Below are 26,684 nucleotides of genomic sequence, written 5' to 3'. Positions count from 1 at the left end.
CTCAGGACTACAGGACCTCCCCATCCCCACCTCCTTTCTTCTCAGTCCACACCCTGCAGGTGCCACCCACTGAGGACTCAGAGCCTGGCTTCTCTTAAAATAGAAATTCCTTTGCGCAAGTCAGTTGGAAAAACCCCCTTCCCTTTAACTTCTTGTCCCCTGCAATCCAAGCAGCTGTCGAGCAGCTGTCAAACAATCCCCAAGGTTCCCACAAGTCCAGCCCCGGCGGAGGCCCTGCCTTCCCGGGGTGGGGCATAGCTTGCTGGGGGTGGGCTATCTCTACGAACCCCACTTGGGTTAGGGGCGCCACGGTGAATGCACCCTGTCCACCTTGTGGTGGCCTCTCCTGCCTTTTCCTTTCCTGATCAAATCCCAACTGAATATAATATTAATCCTCACAGTGGCTGATCATTATACCTCCGTAAAAACAGAGGCTGTAACTCCAGTCTCCAGTCTTTGAAAGAAGTGCTATTTTCTTTAAATGCCATTGTGAAATAGCACAGGCCTTGGCTCTGCTGAGAGGCATTCCCTTTACAGGAATCCGCAGCAGTATCTGTCCGCCCTCTTGGAGCTCTCTCTTCTCCTGCTCAGGCTAAGTAAGTGTCCTCCTTCGCTCTCACTTCACTGCCTACTTTCTCTGTTTAACACACGAATTGTTTCCATTCTTAAAGGGCTAGTTCAGTTCTTTTTACAAAACAAAAAAAAGCTGGCTCTTTCTTCTGGAAGATACACACGTGATTCCATCTATGTTTTCATTGGCCAGGTGCATTAACAAATTTGTTCTTCATTTGTTCACTCAAGGAACGTGCCTTGTTGCAGAGGGTCAGGCACGGTGCCGTCTCCTGGTTCTTCTCTTTGAGAGTCAAGCCGAGGCTCTTCCAGAAACCCATCTGAGCTTAACTATTGACACTAGTCAAGGGGGATCTGGGATCTTTTTTTTGAAAAAGAAAAAAAAGAAGATCCTAATCTGACCCGAAGACATCAACAGAAACGTGCAATGTCATTTTCTGAAGACAGCTGTACAGTTGTCTTAACAAATACTAGTAATATCTGCCTTGAAAAAGTCCACCTGAAAGGTGAGTCGGGCAGAGACATGCACATTTCTAGATTTCATCTTAAACAAGCACTTTCTACAGGACCACTTTATTATTGTTTCAAATTCGACAATAACATGAGAAACAGAAACTCTGCAAACCCTAAAGGGCGTTTAAAAAAGTCCCTCATAAGCCAACCATCCAAAGGTAACAACCAATAACATAATGTCTAAAAGTAAACTGTCAATATTTTCCCCTACGCACATAAAAACGTGTGATTTTAACCAAAAATTAACTCATACTGTTCCTATTACAGCATCTCTTGTGCTGGTTAACATGAATTTAAATAAGAGTTTAATGACAGTTTTCTCTCATATGAATACGCCATTAACTTTCTTAACCAATCACTGCAGATAGGTTCGGCCCTCTCCAAATTTGTTGTTTTAAGTTATGCTCTAAGGAACTCTCATAGGAACTTCTTCTCAGATATCTCTTACCTCCTCTCAGGATCAAATCCTGGAAATTCAAAGGCTGGTTGAAAGAATATACAGTTTTTAAACAACTGCCCTAAAAAAAAAAAAAATACTAATCAGCCTTTCCACAAGGCTGTATACAATCATTAGGGAAACTTCCTCCACAGAAGGGACTTCAGTTAGCAAGGCAGAAAATGTTTCCCCATCAATCTTTATCTAAACTCAGTGGTTCTTGACCTAATTTCACATTAGAATCATCAGAGAAGTATTAAAAATTATCAATGCCAGGCCCCAGTCCCAGAGGTTCCAAATTTATTAGTTTTGGGTGGGGCCTTGGCCTGGGTTGATTTTCAAGCTTCACAAGTGATTCTAATGTGCAGCCAAGGTTAAGAGCCATTGAGCTAAAGGGCTTTTTCAATGAAAGACACTGTCAGAAACTTGGGAGGGCTCAGACATGTCCGCTTACGAGAAGACCTAAATGTTTTGTTGCGTTTTCCCCCTAATTCCCTGAAAAATATTTCAGAGAAATCTGTGACCACAGTTTTCATATCTCTGATAGGAAATCATGACTACACTCAAGACAGATGATTTTAGTAGCATTCAGGTGACAAAAGAAATGGTGGCCTTGGTGACATCCCAAGGCTACAGTGGGCATGAAGGAGGATGAAGCACCGTCAGTGGCTTTGCAGATGCAGTTCAGCTAATGGTGAAGAGTGTGCCCAGGAGAACATCTGGGCAGGCACTGTGAGAACACCTGTGCGAACACCTGTGTGAGCACCTGTGCAAGGACCTGTGCATCCCTTAGAGGGTCAGGGCCGTATGGAAGAGGGAAGAAGAGCATGGCTTTGGGGTCACACAGACCTAGGTTAGAATTTAAGAGCTATCGCTTAATTATGTATTAAGCTATCACTTAAGTACTTGTGAGCCTGAACAAATGCTTAACTTCTCCAAGTTCCGGCTTGTTCGTCTGTAAAAGGGAGCTATCCACCACCATGTCAGTGGGTGGTTGTGAGGTCTGCACTGAGATGTATGTGTGCAGTGCAATGACTCATGTGAGATCACTGCCTTTCTTTACTGACACAGAAGTGCCTTGTCCACGGCCTTCTGCAGAACCTACTTCCTCCTTGATTTATTTTCAACATAAGGGGGCCCCACCGGCCCTAACCAGACTACAAGTTAGGGCAGGTGGGTTCTAAGAGTAGCTTTGCAGCTCCCTGGAGGCATGAAACTATACAAGCCACTGCTTTGTACCTCCCTAGTTTCCTCTAAACATTTCTAAGACCCCTCCCTTCCACAAAAACTTCAACAATCTTTGAGGGAGAACTACTTCCCCCTCCTTGGAATCTGTCATCCTCCAGTTAAGGATATCATAAGAGAATCATCCCATGGCATGGCACAAAGTAGCTCTAATTTATGGGGCGTTTTATTATGCACATATGTATGTTCTAGCAGCTAAAGTTCCAACAGACAGGAAGCACATATTTGTATCAATGGGTGAGGGAATAGATTGAAAGAAAAATAATTTGTGCAAAGTTACAGGGTTGACTTCTGGCACAGGTAAGAGTTGAAGCCCTTATTCTTGCCAGGCTGAATTGCACTGTCCCATTGGTGATGAAGGCGACTGGACATTCAAAGGCAAACTATTCAATTTGAGGATCCTTCAGACTTTCTCATTTTCTCCCTGCTCTCCTATTTTCCTACTACCTAACAATGTCTTTGACTCATTAACCCCTTCACGAGTTTTTGTAGAAATGGGAAAAACCCGAAAGTCTTTTCTTAATGAGTTTCTAGAATTCTCTGAGTGAACGATATCAATGTATCCTAGCACAGTCAAAGTAAATGTATTGCCCATTCTTTTTTTTTTTTCCTTTAGCTGGATCCTCAAAAGGCCTAAGGTCTCTCCAAAATCAGTCAATAGGAGGGAAAATGCAAGCAGAAGGAGATGGCAGTCTTAGCTGATCACCACTAAAATGGCTCACTTTTGCCTGGTTTACAAAATATATGAACATGGAACCATACTGCAAAGGCTGCCTAGGGCCTTGGAAGATATCTGCTCAAAGGACGGCACCCAAGTGTTAGCTTCTTCTCCACCAGGTACATCTACCTGGTGGTATTTTAAGATAAGACTTGTGTTTCTCATTTATAAATGGCTACATGCTCTAATAGTATAATGGAACTAATGATTGCTCTTAAATATGGTCTAATTTTTCTTTCATTACTATCCTATGTAATTTCCCTTCTTAAAGTTGGAAACTCCTCAATTCTAATCATTTTCATCAATCACAGAATCAAAGAGAGTCAAATGCAGTAAGAAATAAAGCTTCTTGAATTAGCAAATCTTCCGGTTCTTTGGGGATGGAGAAGACTGAGGGCCAGAGAGGCCATGGGGCCTGGGCAGCCCCCTCCACCCCCCACCAAGCCGGGTCCCCTCCTTAGAAGAGCAATGGCCATGGCCAGCATTTACTGAACACCTATTCTGCCCACAATGGGCAGAAGCACAAGGTATGCTCGCCGTGCTTAGGGAATTTTACTCTATTGGGGGACTTATACTGCTAATGCAAGATAGTATCTGATAAAAGCCAAATTACTGTCACAGGCAAGAAATGTAATCTCAGCCCATTCAATACTTGTAATGCTCAAAAAAAGAAGTTGAGTAACTCCACCTGTCAAAAGCATGGCTCTCATCACAGACCCAGCTAGCCTCTTCTTCAGCAATGGTGCTGCCCATTCTGTTAAGAAGCCCCTTGGGTACTGAGAGTTATATAGCTGATGGAATCTACCACAGACTCTCCCTTCTTACCCAAACTTCATTGTTTTTGACAAGAATCACAATAAAGCAACAGGTACAGTATGGTCTGTAAAATACTGCATCTATATATATAATATATTACATAGTATATATATATATAATATACATAATATGAAAGAATGGCTCAAAAAGAATCCTTTTGTATTCGTTTCCTATTGCCACTATGACAAATTACCACGAACTTCAGTGGCTTAAAACAGGACAGATGTATTCTCTTATACTTCTGGTGTATAGAAGTCTGAAATGGGTCTCATGAGACTAAAATCAAGGTATGGGCAGGGTGTGTTGCTTCTGGAAGTGCTAGGAGAGTATCTGTTTTCTTGCCTTGTCAGCTTCTAGAGACCACATACTGTTCTAGTGTGCCAGCTGCTAGAATGCAATACACCAAAAATGGAATGTCTTTTTAAAAAGAACTTAAGTTACAAGTTTATAGTTCTAAGGCCACGAAAATGTCCCAATTAAAGCAAGTCTATAGAAGTGCACAATCTAAGGCATCCAGGGAAAGATACCTTGATTCAAGAAGGCTGATGAAATTCAGGGTTTCTCTCTCAAGTGGAAAGGCACATGGCGAACACGGTCAGGGTTTCTTTCTCATCTGGAAAAGCACATGGTGAACATGGCGTCATCAGCTAGCTTCCTCTCCAGCTCCCTGGGAGGTGTTTTCCTTCTTCATCTCCAAAAGTCACTGGCTGGTGGACTCTCTACTTTTGTGGTTCTGCGGCCCTCTGTCATCCTTCTCTGATGTCTCAGAATCTCCTAAGGTTGCTGGCTGGTGGACTCTGTGCTTCGTGGTTCTGCAGCGTTCACTGCTCTCTCAGAATCTTGGGGCTTTCTCTCTTCTTCTTCTCTAGCTTTTTCCAAAGTGTTTCTTCTTTGAAAGGATTCCAGTAAAACCAATCAAGACCTACCCTGCAATGAGTGGAGACACGTCTCCACCCAATCAAGTTTAATACCCACATTTGATTGAGTCACATCTCCATGGAGATAAGCTAATTAAAGTTTCCAACATACAGCACTGAATAGGGATTAGAAGAAACCATTGCTCCCACAAGGTTGATTAGGATTAAAATATGGCTTTTCTAGGGTACATAAACCTTTTCAAACTGACACACATACCTTCCTTAGCTGGTGGCCCCTTCCTTCATCTTCGCATCCAGCAACAAACCATCTTCAATATCTCACAGGCTCTAGTTCCATCATTGCATCTCCTTCTCTGACTCTCTCACTGACTCTGACTTTCCTGCCTCCCTCCTGAAGGACCCTTGTGATGACATTGACCCCCCTGCATAATCCAGGGTCACCCCCTTCTCAGAATCCTTAGCTTAGTCACATCTGCAAGGTTCACAGGTGTGGTAGTATGAAGCTGTTATGTAGCCCAGAAAAGCCCATGTTCTTTTAATCCATCCCTGTGGGTGCAGACCTGGTGCAGGTGGGATCTCTGATTAAATTATTTCAGTTGAGGCCTGCCCCAGGGTGGGTCTTGATCCTTTTATTAGAGTCCTTTTTGAGGGGATAAAAGACAGAAAAAGTCCAGAGAAGAGATGAATTTGAGAGAAGCTCATGGACAGAAGCCCCACAAAAACTGATGGAGGAAGCCACTGGAATCAGAAGCTAAAAGCTAAAAGCAATGAAGCCCAGGAGAGAAGGATCAGCAGATGCCGCCACGTGCCGTCCCATGTGACAGAGGCATCCCGGATGCCAGTAGCCTGTCTTTAGAGTTCAGGAACCATCCTGTTGATGTCTTGAGTTGGACATTTTCATGGCCTTAGAACTGTAAATTGTAAGCTAATAAATCTCATTGTGAAAGCCAACCCAATTCAGGTATATTGCATACAGGCAGCTTTAGCAAAGTGAAACAGCAGGTTTTGGGGATTAGCACACGGGCATGTTTGGGGGCCATTATTCTGCCAACCACACTTCACTATGCACTAACGTGAAAGAAGGCCCACACCTTTCTTTAAATTCATTAAAACCCATCTTCTAGAAGGTAGCCCTGGTTGTTAAGAATTCTCAGTTACTTACGGATGAGTTGAGTTTTCTCTTGCATTCCCTGGTCTAACTTAATGCTCCTTCAACTCTAGCCAGCATCTGAATCACAAGAGCTTGTTAAAATAGCTTTCTCAGTCTGAGCTCCAGAGTTTCTGATTCAATAGTTCTGGAGTGGGGTCCATGAATATGCATTTCTTTTTTTTTTTTTTTTTTATTTATTAAACATACCAACATACAAACACAAACCTTCTTACCATATGATCATTCCATTTTACAGACTATGCATTTCTTGGCAAGGTGTGTTGTTTCTAAAATATTCCCAGGAATTCTTTGACGCTCCTCCGTTCAAAGGGTGGGGCCGAAGATTCCTTCCCTTGAGTGTGGGCAGGATTTATTGGCTAACTAAAAAAATATGATGGAACTGATGGCGTGTGGCTTTCAAGAGAAGTTTCTAAGAGGCATAGTTGTTTTGCCTTCTGTCTCTCAGACCCTGCACACTGGACAAAGCCAGTCCCCATATCTGGAGGCCACTTCAGGAGACTGGAGAGGGAATGAGGCTTCCCACCAATACCCAACACAAATTTGCCAGCCACGTGGGTGGCCCACCTTGAAAGCTGAGCCTCCAGGCCCAGTCAGGCCTTCTGAGGATAGCAGCACTGGTCTCCTCTTGACTTCATCCTCATGAGAGATGCTGAGCCAGAATCACCCAGATAAGTCATTTCTAAATCCCTGACCCCCAGAGAGTGAGAAATAATAAAGGCTTGTTATTGTTTTAAGCCACTGAGTTCTGGGGTAACTTATTCCATAGCCATGGATACAGTGGGTGCTATGATACCATGATGATGATGTCTGGGGACCATGTTTTGAGACTACTGGTCTACCCTGTGCAGCATGGAAGGCACCAGCCTTTCTCACTTCCTGCGCTGACATGTGCCAGGCAGCAGAGGAGGTGAGTGTTTTCAGGCTTATATGGACTGCACATTCGTTTTCTCTTTTCTGCAGACATATTCAGTAACACCAGTTGCTCTTTTTGTGGAAGTGTTTTTACTGGGAAGAGTAACAACAATATGTCAAATGAGAGCTGGACCCAGAAGCCCATTTCTGTCTACTCGGTCATAAAAAAATGTTCCGCACATGGATAAAGAACCAGACAGATTAGTGAGAAGAGGAAATGATTAAAAGACCAGTCCGTTGCTCTCTTTCTCTCTCATAGTCTCCTAAGTCTGGAGGTGGACAAGATGAAGAAGGAAAACAAAACTCTTGACAAAAGAGGGAAAGAGAGCATTAGGAGCCAGGAGAGCAAAGGGCTGTTAAATAACAAAACTCAAGTTTCCTTCATTGTGTCAGAGAAGTTGATTCTGGGGCCAGCTGTAAAGGAAATGGGGAGTTCACAGGACCTGGAATGTCAGCGGGAGCCCGGAGGGCACATTTCCTGTCTGGTTCTCCCCAAAGACTAGCGAGCTCTTCAGCAAAGATGCTTCTCCACTGGTTTCACTTTTCGTTTAATTTCCCAACTGGCCGGTGCAGTCCAAGAAAGGAAATACAATTCCAAGAGTGAGGGAAAGGGAAACGGTGAGGGATGCAGAGCACCCTTGAGCACGAGTGCACACAAGAGATAAGGTAGAGCAAGATGCTGGGGCTGCAAGACGGGCTGCCTTCTGTCAAGAAATGCTGGCCCAGCAGACCATGCCAGTTACCCTATTCCAACAGATGGAGCTTCTCTGGCTCTTCTATTTATTTTCTAAAAACTTAAAATATCACATATGATTCTGTTTATATGAAGTTTTTAAAAAGGCAAAACTAATCTATAGCTTACAGCAGAAAAGTGGTTACTCAGAGCCAACATTGGTGGGGGAGTTGACTGCAATGGGACATAAGGAAATTTGGGGGAGGGGGGTGATGAAAATGCCCTACATTTTGATTGTGGTAACAGTTACATGGGTATGTACATCTGTTCAAACTCATCAAACTGTACCCGTAGAATGGGTGCATTTTATTGTATATAAACTATAGCCCAATCATGTTGATCTTAAAAAATATGTTATGATATAGAGTGTAAATAAAAATTAATAAAATATTTTTAAAATATGATATATGTAGATCCCTCTGGAGGGGTTGTCAGTAATTGATTTGGCAAAGAGAAGAAGGCGCCACATGGAACAGGCATTAAACTCGGTGGGTGCAGCCCCAAGGTATGGAAACCAATGAATAAACATGATAGGAATGGGATTTCTAGAGCAATCATTTATTTAACAAACTTGTATGGAATGACCTATGTGCAGAGATCTTGAGTCTCAGAGATGCAAGAAAGATAGCATCTGTATTACTGAATTAAATGTCTATTTAAAAAGCAAATTTTGCAGATAATGGAGGGTTAATGTCAGGCCATTTGAGTTTCCCCCTTTTTCCCCAGGGTTTTGTCTAAATGCCAGGAAGTTCTCCTGGTGCCTTGAGCCCTATATCCCTGCAAGTGGTCGCTGCACTGTGCATCTTCCCTTCGGACCGCTGGCCCCATCTGCCCAGGCACGTGGTGAGGCTCACCTCCTGTCAGGTTTGGCTGCCTTCCAGGACTCTACCTTAAAAAGTAGGCCACAGGCCTCTTCAACTCTGGATCCCCACAGAACTTCCTGGAATCTTGAAGAGGCAGCTTTAACACAGTGGGCTAGGCAGCATGTCTGGATTCAGGCACCCTGAGAGCACACCCTTGATCTGCCAGTGTGTATCTTGAGCCAGGTATGCAATTTCCCAAAGTCTCTGGAAATGACAGTTTTCGTCCCACAAGACCACTTGCGGGCAATAAGTGAGTTAATCTCCAAAGCTCTTAGAAGAATGCCTGGCACTTGGTGAACTCTGCCAGCCTGACAGGAGTCTCTACACCACTCCGTTTTTCCTACAACTGGGGAATAAGTCTCCAAGGAAATCTTTCCCCTCAAGACAGGGAAGTAAGAATTCTTTAAGAATTTTCCTCGGAGGCACTTTCTCCTGAAAGACAAAGATAATTTTTGCCTCAAGGGCACCTGATATAGTCTCTTGAAAGGTTCTGGTTTGCGGAAACACAAAAACCAAAGACTTTGACTTTTTCCGCTTTCTGCCCACAGGGCTCCTCTTCCTTGGAGCCAGGGGGAATGAATAACCGCTTGAAAAGGAGTGGGGGAAAGGGAAAAGACAGAAAGAAAAAAAAAAACCTGTTTTGTATTTATCTCATCAAAGCTAAAACTCCCTGATGTTTCTAATTTTCATTAAAATGTGGGAAAAAAATTTCATCTTAGAATAAATGAGATTTGGTATTTCAAAATCATTATCCTTTCTACACAAGCAAAACAATGAAAAGAGAAATGATTAAGCTCCTGAACCTTCAATTCTAGCTACACAAGTGAGAAAATGATCTGGAAAAGAGCAGAGGAAATTGTGAGTAGAAAGGTTTTGGGGCTTCCAAGGGAAGAACTGGACATTTTTAAGGAGCTAAGGGGAAGGCCAGTGTGAGTGTCAGCTCTGTACGTGTGGAAGGGATCCTGAAGTCAGAGCCCCTTGCGGGTGTCACAGGCTTTGAGAATGGAAGTGTTTCCCACATCGTATGTCGTCAAATAAAGGCAGGACCATCACGCCGAGAGGATCTTAGAGAAAAAATTCAAGGATAGATTGGAGGATGGAGTTGATAAAATGGATGCGTTTTCTAATCCTGAGATCCTTGAATCCTACATTATTTATACTAGTGAGTATGTGACTGATAGCCAAGGCTTTCCTAAACAGAGACTTTAAGGGCAATGAGCAGGGATAAGGGAAGAAAAGAAGAAACAGGAGAAAAAAAATCATACCCTTCAAGTTTGCGTAATCTAACCCTGATGCTTCATCTGTAAACTTTCTCAACATTTAACTCTCTGTCTTCCTATGGGGCTCGAAAACACAGAGGTCACTGAAGTTCTACAAATTCCAGAAACTTCCTTGAGCAGTCTTGCTCTGCCCTGCCCTGCCTTTGCTTCGAAATTGTCATCTGAGTTGTTTTCCTGCAGCCTTGAGAACTTCTCAAGAGTAGAGCCCTCAGCCTGAGAGCAGTGGAAGCTCCGTCGATGCCATCTAAGACCCTCTGTGTGTTATTGGATCTTGAACTATTTACAGAAGAAAGTGATCTAACTTGAAAGAGCCTCCTTTTAACCATGAGGAGACAGAGGTCAGGGAGTTGACATTTTCAAATTGTCTTGAAAGATAAATGGGATCTATCCTGCACCAACTAGGATGCTTTCTGTCAGAAACAGTAGGAATCCTAACTCAGAAAAGCCTAGAAAATGAAAAGGGACTGAGTCTCATAACTAGAAGTCCAGAGGTACAATGGGCTTCAAAGCGTGCACTGAGCAGGGTCTGCTTCTACTTTTCTGCAGCTCCCCCACTTTCTCTCCCGCATGCAGGTGCTTAGGCTGGCTTCCTTCAGGATGCACGATGCTTGCTGTCACACCTACCACACCACCCAGGAGAGGAGAATCCCCTTCTCCCGAAAACAAACACACACACACACACACTGTTGTAAATTTCAGTCTGATTGGGCCAATTCAAGCTTAATGCCTTTCCCTCAACGAAGAGCTAGGATTATTCCAACAGTATCAGATCCATCAAAGTCCAGCCCTTCTTCTACCTTCACACAGTGGGGGAGGGGTGGGCTGGCAGCTGTGAGGGCAGCACCCAAAGGCCACTGCCACCCCATCAACCAAAGCAGCAGACACTTCCTGCAAGGTGAGGATTTATTTTTTTTATTTATATTATGGTGACATACATATAACACACAACATCCCATTTTTACCAGTTCTACGTATACAATTCAGTGATATCACAGTCACAAAATTGTGTTTCCATCGCCACCATCCATTACCAACACTTTTTCGTCACCCTACGCAGGACCTCTGTGCCCATCAAGCAAATACTCCCTGGCCTCCCTTCTCCCAGCCTCTGGGAAGCCCTGCTCTACTTTTCATCTCTGTGGATTTGCTTATTCTAGACATTTCATTTAAGTGGAATCATGCACTATTTATCTTTTTGTGTCTGGCTTATTTTACTCGGCATAATGTTTTCAAGGTTCATCCACATTGTAGCCTGTGTCAGAACTTCATTCCTTTTCACCATGAGGTAAAAACTGCTCACACCAGATGGTCATAAATATTTTTACTATTTTTAAAAAGATGTTTACTTAAGATGCTTACATGAAAATCACACAGGCACACATTCAGTCATATACATATTTATAGTTGAGATAAAAATGACCTGATCCAATGACCTAGGATCCACTGAATTCATTTCCTCTTGTCTGCTGGAACAATAGAGCCTCACATCCTGTGGGTGATTAAGAATATGCTTTCAGTTACTGTGACTTTTGCCCATATGAAGAAGCATCTTGTTACGGTGGCTTCTAAGAGATGATGAGATGAAAGGACACCACCAGATATCACAATGAACGCTTTGAATGAAACCGAGGCTCAGAGAGAGTAAAAGATTTGCTGATGATAAAGTTAGTGGCAGACACTGGCTTAGAATTCAGGTCTCCTTATTCCCTAGCCAAGTTCTCGCTCCAAAGCCCATATCCTACCCTCTTCAAAAAATCAAGAAAAGCAGTTTCCCACCAAGGCATGGTGAGATACTCAAGTGTCCCTGTTGGAGGTGGTTTCAGCCTCTCTCCTCAAAACTGCATTAGTTTTAGTTGTTAAAACTCCATAATAGAACTCATCAAAACTTAATGGCCTCAAACAACTACTATAATTTGTTGGTAAAGGTTGGCTGATCTAATTCCTAGGAGGTGGTACATTTTTAATGCTTTCTCCTAAGTATGGGACGGGCAGAGAGTACAGTTCTGTTCTGAAATTCTTTTCTGCTTTTAACTGAAGTTCTTTGTGAAAACCCAAGTAATACTTTAGTGCAAACTTGATCTTGAGCCCAGGCCCACTCCACCTCTGGGGCAGGAGTTCTAAGTGACAAGACTGTCTTGGCAGCCACTCCCAAAGTGACTTTAATTTAGCTGCCCCAGGCAGTAGGTTTGGGCTTCTGCTCTATTACTGGCTTGGGATCCCAAAGGGATTGCAAGCAGGGAATACTCGGGAAGTCAGCCTGGGACTCCATAGAGAAGCTCAAGACCACCAACTCTCTTCTGCCTGGAAAACTGAGTCTCTGTGAAGAACAGACTTTAATGTACAATTATGATTGTTGTTGAGTGAACCTCCAGGTTTGCTCTAAAAATAATTAAAATAAAAATTTTTTTAAATTACAAAAAAACAACGACCATGTTATTTCTCATGATTCCGCCATTGGGACTGGGCTATGCTGGGTGGCTCCTCTGCCTGTCTGGGCACCGGGGACGTGGCCGGGTGCACCCAGCTCTCACTCTGCTGCTGGCTGGACTCCGCTGGGGCGTGGGGCTGGCTGGACTTCTCTCCGTGCAGTCTCAGGGCCGTGACCTCTCCACCCGGCTTCTGCACATGGCTCTCCTGCGGTCTCTTCTCGGGTCGCTGGACTTCTTATATGGAGGCCCAGAGTATCCCAAACTGCACAAGCAGGGACTGCGAGGCCTTCAGAGGCCCTGGACCCGCCATTGGTAGGGGCCAACTTCCCGCCCAGTCTGTGGGTTAAAACCAGTGGCAGGGCCAGCCTAGATTCCAGGGGTGCGACGGGGTGGCTACCCATAAGCTTGACCACTAGAAGGCACGGTTTATGGCAGCCATGCCCATTTTATCAGCACCCCAGCCTGAGTGTGCCATGATGCAAATGCACCCTGCAGCTCATTACCAGAGGACAGCTGAGACTCACTGATTAGGCAATGATGACGTGGCGGCCAGTGGGAAGCCAGGGTGAGGAGATGGGTTTCCTGTCCATCCTGCAGACCCCATCTCATCATACCTGGAGGCCTGGGGGAATGTTTCTTCTATTTTCTCCTTGGTCCTCATCAATATCCATAGCCTCTGTGCTCATTGTTCTGCTTTTCCTGCCCAGACTAATCTGGAGATTCTTCTTACGTGGTTGATTCTAGTCAGATCCTCATGAAAATGGAGGCTGGAGGGTTAAAGTAATTATCCTGACCTGCACTGGCAGGCTGTTTCCTACATTAGGTATTAATGTCTTCATTTTTTTTTAATACTCAGTCAGGTGCAAGTTGGTGCTTTGGACACATTACCCCAAGCCAGCCTTGCCTCTCCATTCGACTTTAATAACTGGACTTTCCTGCCAGTGGTGTCTGCAGAATCCCCTGTAGCTTCCAGTTCCCAGGCCAGCCCAATTGCAGAGACCACTGGGCCATGGGTTCTCATCACCACCCGTCCCTGGGAAGAGCTCTGTGCACTGCCGAGGGCAGGAAGGCACAGGGCAGATGGCCTGGGAGCTCCAGGCAGGGGCTTGAGGGTCCGGCCCTGGAATCACAGGGCACAGGAGGGACCTTGTGCTCACCCAGAGCCTCCGTCAGAGACGCTGACCCGAAAGCTGTCCAGATGTGGCTACTTGGCCGTGTCTCTAACCACCCAAGAAGGAAAGCTGAGCCTTAAGGAATAAATCTCCAAAGCATGCCATGGCTCCTGGCAGAAGGAAAGCCTAAATTTAGATCTCTGAGCAACAGTTTCAGAAACAATGCCCTGACACGACACAAAATAAACAGGCTTTCAGGAGGGAGGTGCCGGCTTCTCATTCACCGGTACAGGAATAAGCATTTGTGGAGTGTGTCTTCCATGCTAGGATCCGAGGAAGAGGTAAAAGAGGGTCCCTGCCTTGAGAAGCTTTCAGTCTGATGACTGTGGGAGCTGTGCCACCAGCATCACCCCTGGCTTCATGATCGCAGAAGGAGCCAAGGGTGCTAGGTGGAGGTTAGGAGGCAAGACTTAAAGAAGTGGGAATCAGCAAGGTCAGATGCCCTTGAAGGTCAGAGTTTCCAAAGATTGGACAGACTAAAACTGTGCTATATGGCTTGAGTAGCACAGCGCCTTACATTTCTATTATTTTAGATTCTGTTGGACTATATTACTGCATTACATTGCATTATATTATTGCCTTCCACCTTCTAACCTCATTGACCCCTCAGAAAACCTTCTGGTGGTTAGCATTAGCTCCATTTTACTGGTGAGGAAACTGAGGCCCAGAGATGTAAAGCGTTTTGCCTCAGGTCCCACAGTCCACTCAAGGCAGGGTTGGGCCTCAGACCCAGTGGCCTCTACACCCATCAGGCTACAGAGAGTCTGCCACGGGGTGGGACAGAGGGCGAGGGCCACGAGTCTTCTCACCCAGAAAGGTGTCTGGCCAAGTCAGAAAAGCCAAAGCTCCCCGAGGGGTGCCCATCTGCAGGTAGGGGCAGCAATCTGGCCGCCTGCCCAGGGAGGCCGGGCTGTCCTTGCAGACCTGGGCTCAGCCAGCACTCTCTTCCCTGACAGCAGCAGAGGAGATCCGAAGGTCTGACAGCACCAAACCCATTGAAGCTCTCCCCAGACATCACGCCACGGACAGCAAACGGGGCAAGCGGTGCCAACAGAGCACAGGCACAGCAGCGAGCTGCTCTCCTGGCACCTGGGGCCACTCCACGCACTCCAAGCCTTCGTCGTGTTTGAGCCTGGTTGCAGCCATGATTTCTCTTCACTGTCCCCTCTCCCACATGGGGAAAGGGGCTGTGCCTCGGAGGTGATCTCCTTCACCTAAGGACGGAAGCCAGCCCGCGGAGAAGCAAGGGCTCTGAACCCCAATGTCCTGGCCCCAGGGCCCAAACTCCAGCCTCTAAAGGCTACGACTCCCCCCAAAGACACATAGGTGGGCATGCCTTCCTCCTGAGAGGTGGAAGACTTGAGCAGGTGGCAGGTCAACTGCACAACAGAATATCAGCTCCTTGAAAGCAGGGAGTCGTGTCTGCTTGGCTCATGGACATAACCCCAGCTTCTAGAACAGAGTCCAGCATCCTCAGTAAATATGTATGGACTGGAGCCTGGAGCCATGAAACCATCCTGAGATGTAAATGTTGATTTGACCAAGCACCTCGCCTACCATGGTGATGCTGCAGTCTGAAATTCCAATATTGCCTTGCCTGATAACAAACCCCTCACAAATGTGATTACAGAAATTGCAATTGGGGGTGCACGGGTAGGTCAGCGGTTAGGATGTCTATCTTTCATGTGGGAGACCTGGGTTCGATTCCTGGACCATGCACCCCCCCATAAAAAAAAATTTCAGATGGGCCCCATACACAGCCCAGGCCCTGATTCAGACGGGGAGGAGGCTAGGGAGGAGGGTGACAAACATCTCTGTCCAAGAGGAGTGTGTTTGGCTGGACCCCAACAGCTTCCCTTCAACCCAGCTCACCCTTGACCATTTCACTTAACCTTTAATAAGGCAAGAGACTGCATTTGGGGGTGCCACCACTGTTGTTATGGCAGGGCTCTCCATATCACCAGGTGTCACAGATCTTTAGGTTTGCTCATAAACAATAAGAAATGCAAATATCCCATCTATGCCTGGCAACTGGCCTCAGATGCTGCCCAGGACTTCGACCACCCACCGGCTCACACCCCACCAGGTTGGTGCTGGCCTCACCTGCTCAGGTGTGTCATAAGGATGATGACTGCTAGCACTGGCTTGGAAAAATAAATTATAAAATGCCCTCCCCACACTGGCCCGTTGCTAGAGCACCACAATTCTGTCAGGTGAGTTGGTTTTGCTCTCCAGATAAAGGAAGAGCTACAGGGTGTTTTTCTAACCCTGAATTCTTGGCATTCTTTTTCAGGCTTCTTAGCAAGCAAACTCACCGGGGCCGGACTCCTCTAACACTGCTCAAGGCTGACTAATGAGTAATAGCATCATAGATTATCCATGGTAAGAGATGTCCCAGATGTCACTTAAGTCGGGTGTTTTCAGTCTTTTTAGGCAGTGGAACCTTTCTTTTAAGTATGGGTTGATACTGAAGTCCATTATGTCCTGCTATGCTATGTTGTTACATGATATTACACTATATGTTACGTTGTACTATGTCACAGTATGCTACATTACGTTATGCTGTGCAGTGGTATGTTATGTTGTTTTGTGTTTTATATTGTATTGTTATGTTATTCCATGTTGGGTTTTATGTTATGTTATTATGTTATGTTGTATAATATTGTGTTGTGTTGTGGTGTATCATGTTTTGATTTATAGTGTGTCATGCTATGTAATGTTTTATGTTGTGTTTTACGTCATGCTATGTTATGGTGACGTTGGTTGCGTTGTGTTGTATGCTCTGTTCAGTTTGTTTATTGTTGATATTGTGCCATGTAATGTTGTGCTGTTGTGTTAGTGTGGAAACAAAGCTAGAAGTGCTAGGGATGAAGTCAGCGTGGCAGCTGGGGCCCCATCCTGGGACCCTCTTCACCTTCCTTCTGGCCCCAGCCCCCAGCTTTCTCTGGGGTCTCTGGGCTCTGCCCTCATTCCAATGATGTAAACAAAGGGCCCGGAAGGGGGAGGTCAAAGGTCAAAGGGCAGTTAACAAGCAAGCTGGGACGGTGCCTGCACCCCTCAGGTAGGAAAAGGATTCGCACTCCAGCACATCTCCAGTCCAAACCTGCAGTAGCGCATGATGCTGAAAACACACCTGCACAGGGCCCACCTGAAAGAATGTTCCTCCGGTCCCCAGGCCTCAGGCAGGCCCAGGGCATGTGCATACCTGTGAGTGATCACACCTGGCGAGTCATTCCACAAGGGGCTATGATACAGGGTGGCTTTCCCGGAAAATCCCAGCTCCAGGACTCAGTGCCCCTCCCACTGAGGCATAAAGATTGCTGACAGCCACGGAGCTCACACTGGCTTTGATTTTCCATCTGTCAATGAAACCATCCTCAAAATGGAGATTAAAGTGAGCTATTAAATGGCTCAAGACACAGAGAAACAAACTTCTGTTCCTTCCTTTTATTTATGTGAGGCAGAGCAGAGACAAGCCTTGCAAACCTTACACATCAGAAATCCAGTGAAGGATGGTGTAGAATTTGGACTGACAGAAGGCCTCGGCTTCCTCTCTGTAAATGAGAGGGCTGGATTGGGTGTTTCCAAAGCCAGTATGCTAAAGACCTAAAAGAAATAGGAAACAAACCAGCCATTTTCCTCTGCCCAGAGGAGGAGTCCCTGTTCCCCTGTATTCTCTCCTATATGGGAAAGACGCAAGGCAAGACCTATAACTTGGTGAGTTCCTGCAGGGATGCCTGGGCCAAATGAGGTCCTATAGGAGTAAATGCTCTGAAGGTCACAAAAGTCCTACAGAAAGGCCTTCCATCCCCAAATATCTGGCTTCAGTAGGCCTTTATTTTCTTTGCCTTCTCAATTATCTTCCTCCTTAGCTTGAGCTACTTTGGAAACGTTTCCTATATACAGCTCAAGCCCCAGCATCCTTTCTTGCCCCATCTCCTTGCCTGGCCTCAGCTGAGTCAGGGGCCAGGGACTGAAATGGGAAGGTCCCTTCCCAGCGCCCTCCTTTCCCACCCACATGCACGGAGGGTCACGTGGCATCCTTGGCTGGAACACTCCGTGGTGCTCAGAAACCCTAAACACTGTGGACTTGGCCTGTCTGCCAGGGAGAACAGGGAGTCCTCTCTCAGGCCAGGCTCGAAGGACGCCAAGGCAAGAAGCCTTATTAGGTCATCCAGCCCGAGAGAACGGGCTGAGCCTTTTCCTCCAGCTCACCAGCCCTCAAGGATGAACCTCCTGATCTGGACAATTGCATCTCGCCCCTGCCAACAACCCACTCGCCCCCGGTGGGAGGAATCTGCCCTCCTCCAAGGCATCCAGTCCTCCTCTGGCTATGTCTCATTCCCCTCCAAGGAAGGGCAAAGGAAGCCTAGGGACTGAACCTCTCCCCCACCCCACCCCACCCCACCCCCGAGGCCCGAATAGGATCTATTCCAGCCTTGCTGCATCTCCTTATCCCTTGCTTTTTTCCTTAGCACTTAGTGCCTTTTGTTATTCCATTATAATTTACTTCTTTTTTATGTTTGTTGTTTGTCAACTCCCTCCCTGCACTATAATATAAGCTCCTTGAAGAAGGAATTGTATCTGTTTTGGCCATGGCTATATATCTCAAGTGCAGTTTGTATCTCATTGAAGCTTGAATCAGCTTCTTGTGCACAAAAATGACCCCCGTGTGGCTGCCCTCTCACCATATGTCCCATAATTCCTTTTCTCAGTTATTTCTAACTACAGCCACTTTATTGGGACATGCAGAGAGGAAGAAAGTTGTACTCATCATTTCCCTAACTTGTTCTACCTGGAGATCAACAGGGGCCCTCCATCTTCTTGGCAAAAGTGGGCTGATAGGAGTAAAGCCTTCACTCAACCCTCTCTGCCGTGAGCAAGCTGGTTTCCAAAGCCTGAGAACAATTCTCACATCATGGCTAGGATAAGAAAACATCAATAAGCGATCAACTGACCACAGAGCCCAGCCACCCCCGCAGCCCCTCTTCTTGCATTTAGCACCCAGTCCCATTGCCCTATCACCAAAACTGCTCCCAAGGCGGGGGTCTCACAAATTCCACCACACTGATTCCTGGTGCCTGCCCATGCAAAAAAAAAAATTCCACCACACTGAGACACAAAATGCTTCCACAGGCTTCACAAGCCCCCTTTCCAAGAGCAGTTGTACTTTGAACAGCAAGCTCCAAGTAAAGAAATGGATTGAGGCTGGCTGGCTTCCAGCGGGACAGAGAGGCTGCTTCGGGACCTCCAGCCCTTGCTCTGCTCTTTAGAAATATTCATTTGTGTTTCTGATTATAAAAATAATAAAAGCTTATAGAAAAATTCACAGTTATAAAATTGTATTAAAAAACACAAGATTTAAAGCATCTGTCAGCTTGCTATGCATCGATAAAACCCTGTACACACTTTATAAATTTCCTTTCTCTCTCTTCAGCTCAAACATTACCATTTGTTTTCTTTTCTGCTGCGGTGGGGGTGGGACTCAGCCCACGTTTGCCTCTTAGGGAGCTGCCAACTCGCTGCAGACTCCTGAAGGAGCTTGGAAGAGCTGACTTGGGTGCCAGCGACACGAATGCCAGGTTGTGGCCTGGGGACCTCAGCGGCACAGGAGATGTCCCGGCGGTGAGCTCACACCTGCATCCAAAGGCCGGCAAGGGGCATCTGCATCCGACCTCAAGGATTACCAAAGGTATCCTCTTCAAAGGGGATTCCTCCTCTACCCGTTAGCGAAGCCCTAAAATTTCATGGGGAGAATCACATCCTTGAATCAAATCCTATTTTGCAAGTGAGAAAACCGAGATTCCAGAAGCATGAAGTGACCTCAAAGGCTTGGAAATATGTTCCAATGTGTATATCCTGGGAAGAGAATTACATGGAGTTATTCTTAGGAATTATCGTTAGCGAGCCTGGGTCTTTTCTAAAAGCTGAAGAGCTAAAGGGAGGGGAGGCGTTTGGAGGGCAGCAGAAGCCCAGAGGATCGCAATGGGTTGTTCACCCCGACAAAAGCAGGAAATGTGGAATTGTGGGAGAGCTGGTGACACCAAAATAACTGCATATCTCCCTCCTCTGGCTTACGGGTATTTAAAAAGCCGAAACTCCACTCCTCGTACTAGACAAACGTGTGAGCTGAAGAAAGGCACGCAGTCCCTAAGATGTTTGCTTTCTTAAATGTGAGATGAAGATGGGGTCAGTGTTCTTTGATGCTGATGTATACCAGAATTACCTGGGGGGTTTAAAAATGCAAATATCTGTGGCCTCATCCGGAGAAATTCTCATTCCAGTGGTTTGATTTAAGGTTCCTGGCATTGGAAGGTCGTATTTTTTAAAGTTCCCCAGCAGATTTCGACAGGCAGCGAGGTCATTTCTGAGGTCCCTTTTGGTTCCCAGCTCAGATTTTGTATAATTTGGGGGCCAAGAAGCCTTCTATTTGCTCAATTTGCACTGCCAAGAAGCTGCCCGGTCCCCTGACACCCCCACCTGGCCTTCCCAGGTGCACACACACATGCACACACGTGTGGTACACAGCTGGGCTGCCCTTACAGGAGGAGGTAACTCCATGATGCAGAGAGACAGCTTCCAAAGGCAAAACATTCAGTGCGTGGCCTAATCTTCCTACATCTTCCTACATCTTCCTAAACGTCTAGGAAAAAAAGGGAGTGGTATCCCTCAAGCCACAGGACCAATTCTTTATTGCTCTTTTGGGGAGAACAAACGTGCTATTTCCCAGTTAACCCCTATCAATAGCTCATCAATGAGGTAAAAAATACTCATCTATGACATCTATGAGGTTACTTCTCTTCTCAGATCGTCAGAATTTTTTAAAACCTTGAAAAGGCATTTTTTCACGCCCAAAAGGGGACTTGGGAGTGGGGGGTGAGAAAGTAAATGCAATTATAACTTATCACGTGGCCAAGAGCCAGCTTCATTTTGAGGAACTAACAGCCTCCGATGAAGGCAGCAGGCGCCTGTCTACATCTCAGGCTGGTGACGGGTCTCTGCTTAGGCACAGTCTACTGACATTTCTGATCCCTGAAAGAATTGGCTGGAGTCGATGCTTCCCAGAGCTCGTAGGGAAAATGAGTTGCATTCTCAGGAAAGCCAGCCCCCTAAGCATTTGGGACTTTTTCATCCACCCCCCCAGGGTCCCAAATACCCAAGAGCTCCCCGTATGTTTATGTAAATTCACAGGTTCAACTGTTGCCCCCGGAAAAGATCCATTTCACAATAATTAGTGGCTTAGCCTGAAGACGTGCAAGTCCATTGTTATTTTCCCATCCCCTGAGTACAACTCCTCTGGCAAACTACCTCTCCTGACCTCAAGCTCCATCTGATTTTCATCATTTGTGCTCTTTGCAGTGAAAGAAAAACCAAATCACAGTTTTACAAGGTCAGCCCAGATCCATCTTTGCAGGTACCACATTGTGTATATGAAAAATAATAGAGGTACAATTTCTAGAAAACAACCAGTTTTTATAGCTGCTGAGGGGTTTATGGGGAAGGAGTAGAAGTCAGCCCCTGGGTGATCTCAACCTCTCATCGGCTATAAATAGGGGACCTCGAGCAGTGCAGATGTGGAAACACACAAAGCGCTGCAATCCGGGAAAAGGGAATCAGATCGGGGGCTGGCCTGCACACCTGACCATATGGAAAATGAGTTAATTTTATTCCAATGTCATTACAATCAAATGAGAAATTGTTGTTGCCAGTACGAAAAGCCAGAACCTCATTCTGGGGTAACAAAGATACTGATTTATTGCAAACCTTTGCAAAATAAAGGGGAAAAGTAATCTAATTCTGGGACCAGAGCCACCCCTTTCATTACTGTTAGGGGCAGTAGACCACTGCCTTCATGGTATAATTCGATGAGCATTGCAGCCTGCCCCAGTTCTTGAAATTTCCACCATTAGGCATCCTCCACTGTGTTGAGTTCGAGTATCTCGTTAGATTCAAAAAAACCTTTGCAATATCCCTGAGCAGACACGTCCAGGCATGGGAACCTAATGACTCCATAAGGCATTGATTTTCAAAAATCCTTACCTGTATTGAGTTGAAGCCCTTTCTGTAATTTTCATCCTTTCACCGTCATCTTACCCCCTACAGTGCCATAGAATAAATCTATTACTTCTTCCCCATGACAGCTCCTCAAATATTAGAAGACAGCTTGCAAGTCTGGCACAATCCTTCTCCTTTCAGACTCGAAATCTTGCGCTGCTCCAACTGGTTCTAACTGATGTGGTTCCCAGGGTCAGGTCATTTGAGCCACCTCCCCCTGCACCTGACCTGGACCTGATCCAGTTATTAATATGCCCATTAAAAAATGGAGACAAAACACGAGGCCCTGCCCCCAGGCGCGGTCTGACCGGCACAGACAGCTGCAGAGCTGCCGCCACCTCTGCTCAGGTCTTGGCTGCGTTTCCCTCTGCGTCTTCCAAGGTCCAGGCCCAGGCCCTCTTCCCTAGGCTGCAGGGTCACAGGAACTCACACTTCACCTGAAGCGGCTCAGGTTTCTTCACAGGAATCCCTATTAAGCCAGGTCTTCCCACCCTAAACTTTACATACATAAAATCATATGCAAATATACATATAATTAATCTCAATGCTACTGCATCTGTTGTAGCCCACGTTACAGGTTGCAAAGATTCTCCCGAACATTGATTGTTCTATCACGAGGTTCCCTGGGCCGTTCCAGCCTTAGGTTCTCTGTGATTTCCTGATCCAAGCAGATGATAAGTAGGAGGAGTCCTAACCGTTTCCAGACGCACCATCCAGGTAGACAGCGATCCCCCTTTGACTCCGGATACCAAGGTCCCTGCGGACGCTGCCACCCGGGCGGCGTCTCCCCGGCTTACCCAGTCAGCAACCACAGGAGGGGCGGGCTGCGGACTCCCCGCTGAAGTTGATCCGGGAGGCACCTGCCTCTCGAGCAGACCCGCCTTCCTCAGGGAACCTTCCAGAGGGGCCAGGAGACCACACAGCGGCCCGTCCGCTCTCTGCATGGCCCGGTGGGACGCGCCCCAGAGCCCACTCCCGCGGGCGTCCGCACGAGCCGCGGCTCCCTCTGGGCCTCCCCAGCGTTTTTCCTACCAGGCCCGGCCTCTTGGGGTGCTTCTTACTGGATCTGGGCCCCCTCCCCTCCATCGCACCCTTTGAATCGGGCTGCTCTGAGAGGTCACGGTGCAGCCACAGGGCTTGCTGCTCTGTGCTGTCCCTCTGGGATTGTGTCCCCTTAGAGGGGACACAATCCATTCCACCCGGACGTGGCAGGGCGGCCTTCGAGGGCTGCCCTCTGTCATCATCCGGTGCTGACCCTTCTGTGGGGCAGGAAGTCCCCCGGGCTAAGAGGACATACCTTCCAGTGGTGGGGGGAACTTGGCCTGTGTGCTGGGTGGTCCACGTGTGTGGGGAGGGAGAATCCCCTCCCCGGGATCACAGGAAAGGGCTGAGGGTGGCTGGAGGATGGGGCCAGGCTATGGGGCAGAGGTATGGCCAGGACAGGGCGACTGTCCCTGACCTCCTACCTTCTAGGCTGGGATCCCAGAGTCTGAGAGTTCTGAATGCAAACCTGGACTTCAGGGCATTGGACAGGTGTATCTTCAAAGCCTGAAGCTAGAATCCATTTTATTTTAAAGGTCACTCGCCTGATGGTACAGCCTCCAGGCATTTACACAGAGGCCATGTGGTCTCTAGCTGTCCTTTTGCCCCAGGGCTCCAAAAGTCAGGAGGCCGCCTGTTGCTGATTGCCAAAATTTTATTTTTAGAAACTCCTTCCTTCCTGATGATAGTATCTTGTAAGAGAGACCACTAAGGTTAAGAAAACATGATATCTACATTTTCTCCAAGGATTTTGAAATGTAAAGAGATGCTAAAATGGGTTGCTGAGGCTCCAAAAGGCTGAGGATAAAACCATGTGTGCTCCCACATCCCAAACTGAAGTGCGAGACCACCACTTCAGGTATTTACCCTTCATAATAAGCACCATGATTTAGTGGCATAAAACAACTATTTTATGCTCTCAAAATACTGGGCCAGAAATTCCTGTAGAGCACAGAGGGAATAAGGGCTCACCTCTGCCCCAGGTGTGATAGCCTCAGCTGGGAGCCCAGGAGCTAGGGGCGGGTTGGGATGGCTTGGCGGGGGTCCCCAGGGCAATGTGATGGGGCGTTGGCTCTTCTGTCAGTCTGGTGCCCAGTTCTCCTTTGTGGGTCCTTCCCACATGGGAGGCTTGAGCCCCCTCACAGGTGGGGACTGAGTAGTCAGACTTCTTACCTGCCTGCTGGTCTCTCCCAGGGAAAAGGAGAAGGTGCTAGATCTCCTAAACTCGTCTGACCAGCACAGCAGCACGTCTGCCACATTTGGACTCAAGGCAGTCACAGGGTCAGTCCACGTTCAAGGGGATAGAGCAGGAAGGGACTCTGCTTCTGGAGGAGTGGAGCAGGACACACATACAGAGAGAAAAGGAAATTATGGCAACTGCCTCTAGAGATGATACAACATCTGCGTAGGCAGAAGTTGCAAAAGAGGGGGCTAACAAAAAATGTTTAAAAACCCTTAGCCTTATACCCGTCCCCCTCAGAGATTTAAAAGTTTTGCTAAATTAGGAAGAGAAAGTTTTTGGAAAAAAAGCTGGAATGCAGTGGTATTTTTCCTCCCTATTTCTCCAAGCAGGTGAGGTGAGGGTTGCTTTCCCTTCACTTCAAGCAACATTCAGGCGACAGAGGCTTCAGGGAGAGATCATGGTTTTGATTCCTTTTCCCTCCTTTGACATCGGCAGCCCTCCAAGATACACCACCTGGTTAAGAAACACCAGCCATGGATAAAAGAGACTGAGCCCTGTCATGAAGGACTGGACAACTGAGCTTTCAGCTTTCTCCATCACAGAACTTCTTCCCTAATCAGGGGAGAAAGATGGGAAAACAATATCTGAGTTCTGAACAGTTTTATGATCCACAATAAGAAACCATCTGTCTCATCTACCATGAGCTGTGAGGTCTGTTTTGAGGGAAGCCTGGATCCTCAGCTACTCACGAGGCGAGAGGGAGTATAGCTAAGGGGGGGCTGAGGCAGGAGCTGCCCTGGAGGGTATAAGCAGCCTTTCAGGGTTAGACCTTCAGCTCCAAGCATAAGTTCAGAAGGGCTAACAAAACTGGCTATGAGGCAGTCTATATTCCCCCATGGGATCTGTATCAGTCAGCTTTTGCTTTTCCTGTGCTGTATAACAAGCAATCCCCAAACTGTTGCAACTGCTTACAACAATAAGTATTTATTTTTCTTGCTTATGGGACTATAGGTAGCCTGGGGCAGCTCTTTCAGGCTGCAGGTTTGATTTTGATCTGCAAATCATGGATTTTGTTCTGGAACCAGGGCACAAGAGGATAAACCAAACCACACAGGAACATTTAAAGTCACTGTTCATCATGTCTTTTCCTGTATTTCACTAGCCAGAGCAAGTCATGTGCCCAAAGACAGCGTAAATTGGGTGAGAATGTATGAGGATGTAGACTTGTCTGACCAGTGGTAAATTCACATGGTAAAGGGAATGGATATTTAATTCCACTAGAGGGAGGGAATATAAAAATGGGACAACAATCCAATCCATGCAAGGTACAAGCTACAGGACAGGAAAGGCCTAAATGACAGGAACTTTTAGGCTACTCCAATTAAAGTTATGTAAGAGAGTTTCCTTTGGCAGCGGTGCCAGGGGTGGGTTGACAGTAGGGTTGATGGGGGGCTCACAGCTCCAGTGAACCAGGCCAGGAGTTAGAGTTGAACTATGCCAGACTGCAAAGTGAAGGATTCAAGGATTGTTGAGAATGAAAACTCAGATGACATGCTTTGTTTTGCTACTAAAGCAGAAACAAGCATGCAAGAACAGGTAGAGTGTGGGTTGGGATTCTCCGAGCCTGTGTGGAGAGGCTTATCTGCCTGCTCAGAGGGGTCCAGTGCAGTGTGCCTGAGGCTTTTGATACTATTTCAGTGCTGAGAGCTGGGAGGGGCCCATAGCACTCAAGGTCTTACTTGTGCATATGAATTTCCTGCATAACTCAGTTATATACGTGGGTTTCTTTTTATCTCTTGCTGCACAATTGGATCTATGGAAAACATCAGTGCATATGGTTATGACCTTTCAAGGGGTCCAGCTTAATTTATGAGGGGTTTTGCAAAGAGCTGGGAGCTGGCTCAGGGGATAGTCACGCCCCCACAAGGGAGAAAATCCTGCCGGGGTGGAGGGGTCAGGCCCACCTGGCTGAGCCTCTGGGCGAGGCTGGGGTGAGCAAGGCACTGACCATACCCTCCTCTCGGTGATGTGAGAATGTTCTTACGTTATGTTCATAACTCCCTCTCCTTTTATCCTGACCCACCCCGTGGAATTCCCGCTGACCTTGCACCTCAGTCTTCCAGTCCATTGTATTTCTCCTTGGCAGGTTGAAGGAAGAGTCTGGAAATAAATCTTTGAGAATTCTGTTTGGAACCCTGATAATCGATCAGTGTGTGAATGCTTAAAATGACTGCTTGTGGCGTTCTCCTCCTGCCTTCGCCAACCTGTAGTGGTGTTAAAGCATGGCCCCAAATGCTCCAACACTCCTCCAGGAGAGGTGGGACTCTGCCACTCCCCTTGAATCTAGGCAGACTGTGATGGCTTCCACTAAAGGAATATGGAAGGAAAGAAGCAAAGTGACTTCTGAGCTGGGTATAAAAGGCAGCCTGGAGCTGCTGACTCCCCCCTGGCCACACTGGGTGCTCCAGCTGATGGTCCTGAAGAGCTCGGCCTTCCAGCCTTCCCTACCACTGTACAGACCTGAGTGCACATCTGGGAAGCGCCTGCTCTTGCCCCAGCTCTCTCAGCCCCAGCATTTTGAGGTCCCCCAGACTTTCAAGTCAGCTCCAACCACCCTGCTGTGCCCTGCTCAAAGTTCTATAATCAATGAACATAATAAAATGATTGTT

At 46.8% G+C, this 26,684-nt stretch overlaps 2 long non-coding RNA genes across 8 annotated transcripts in view; one reads left to right on the top strand and one right to left on the bottom strand.

Moving 5' to 3' along the window:
* LOC143677120 (uncharacterized) overlaps positions 1 to 16,694 on the bottom strand; it is a 27,458-nt gene extending 10,764 nt beyond the window's left edge. The window contains exons 1-2 of one of the 2 annotated variants that reach the window (XR_013172390.1): positions 15,840 to 16,694; positions 11,556 to 11,624 (exon numbers count right to left, since the gene is read on the bottom strand). This is a non-coding gene — a long non-coding RNA (uncharacterized LOC143677120). The remainder of the gene's footprint in view (positions 1 to 11,555; positions 11,625 to 15,839) is intronic. The other variant, XR_013172389.1, reaches the window with a different exon arrangement.
* Positions 15,642 to 26,684, top strand: LOC143677108 (uncharacterized). 6 transcript variants are annotated; one of them, XR_013172387.1, is made up of 6 exons: positions 15,642 to 15,949; positions 16,030 to 16,118; positions 21,096 to 21,150; positions 23,498 to 23,691; positions 24,402 to 24,767; positions 26,162 to 26,684. It is a non-coding gene; the product is annotated as an uncharacterized LOC143677108 (long non-coding RNA). The 6 variants fall into 6 exon arrangements; XR_013172388.1 differs by having other exon boundaries at positions 15,656 to 15,949; positions 24,405 to 24,726; XR_013172381.1 differs by having other exon boundaries at positions 15,658 to 15,949; positions 24,405 to 24,767.

Source organism: Tamandua tetradactyla, chromosome 1 (genome assembly GCF_023851605.1).
Source record: "Tamandua tetradactyla isolate mTamTet1 chromosome 1, mTamTet1.pri, whole genome shotgun sequence".
NCBI lineage: Eukaryota > Metazoa > Chordata > Mammalia > Pilosa > Myrmecophagidae > Tamandua > Tamandua tetradactyla.
The sequence above is the reverse complement of the archived record's forward strand: the minus strand, read 5'-3'. Positions and strand labels throughout refer to the sequence as shown.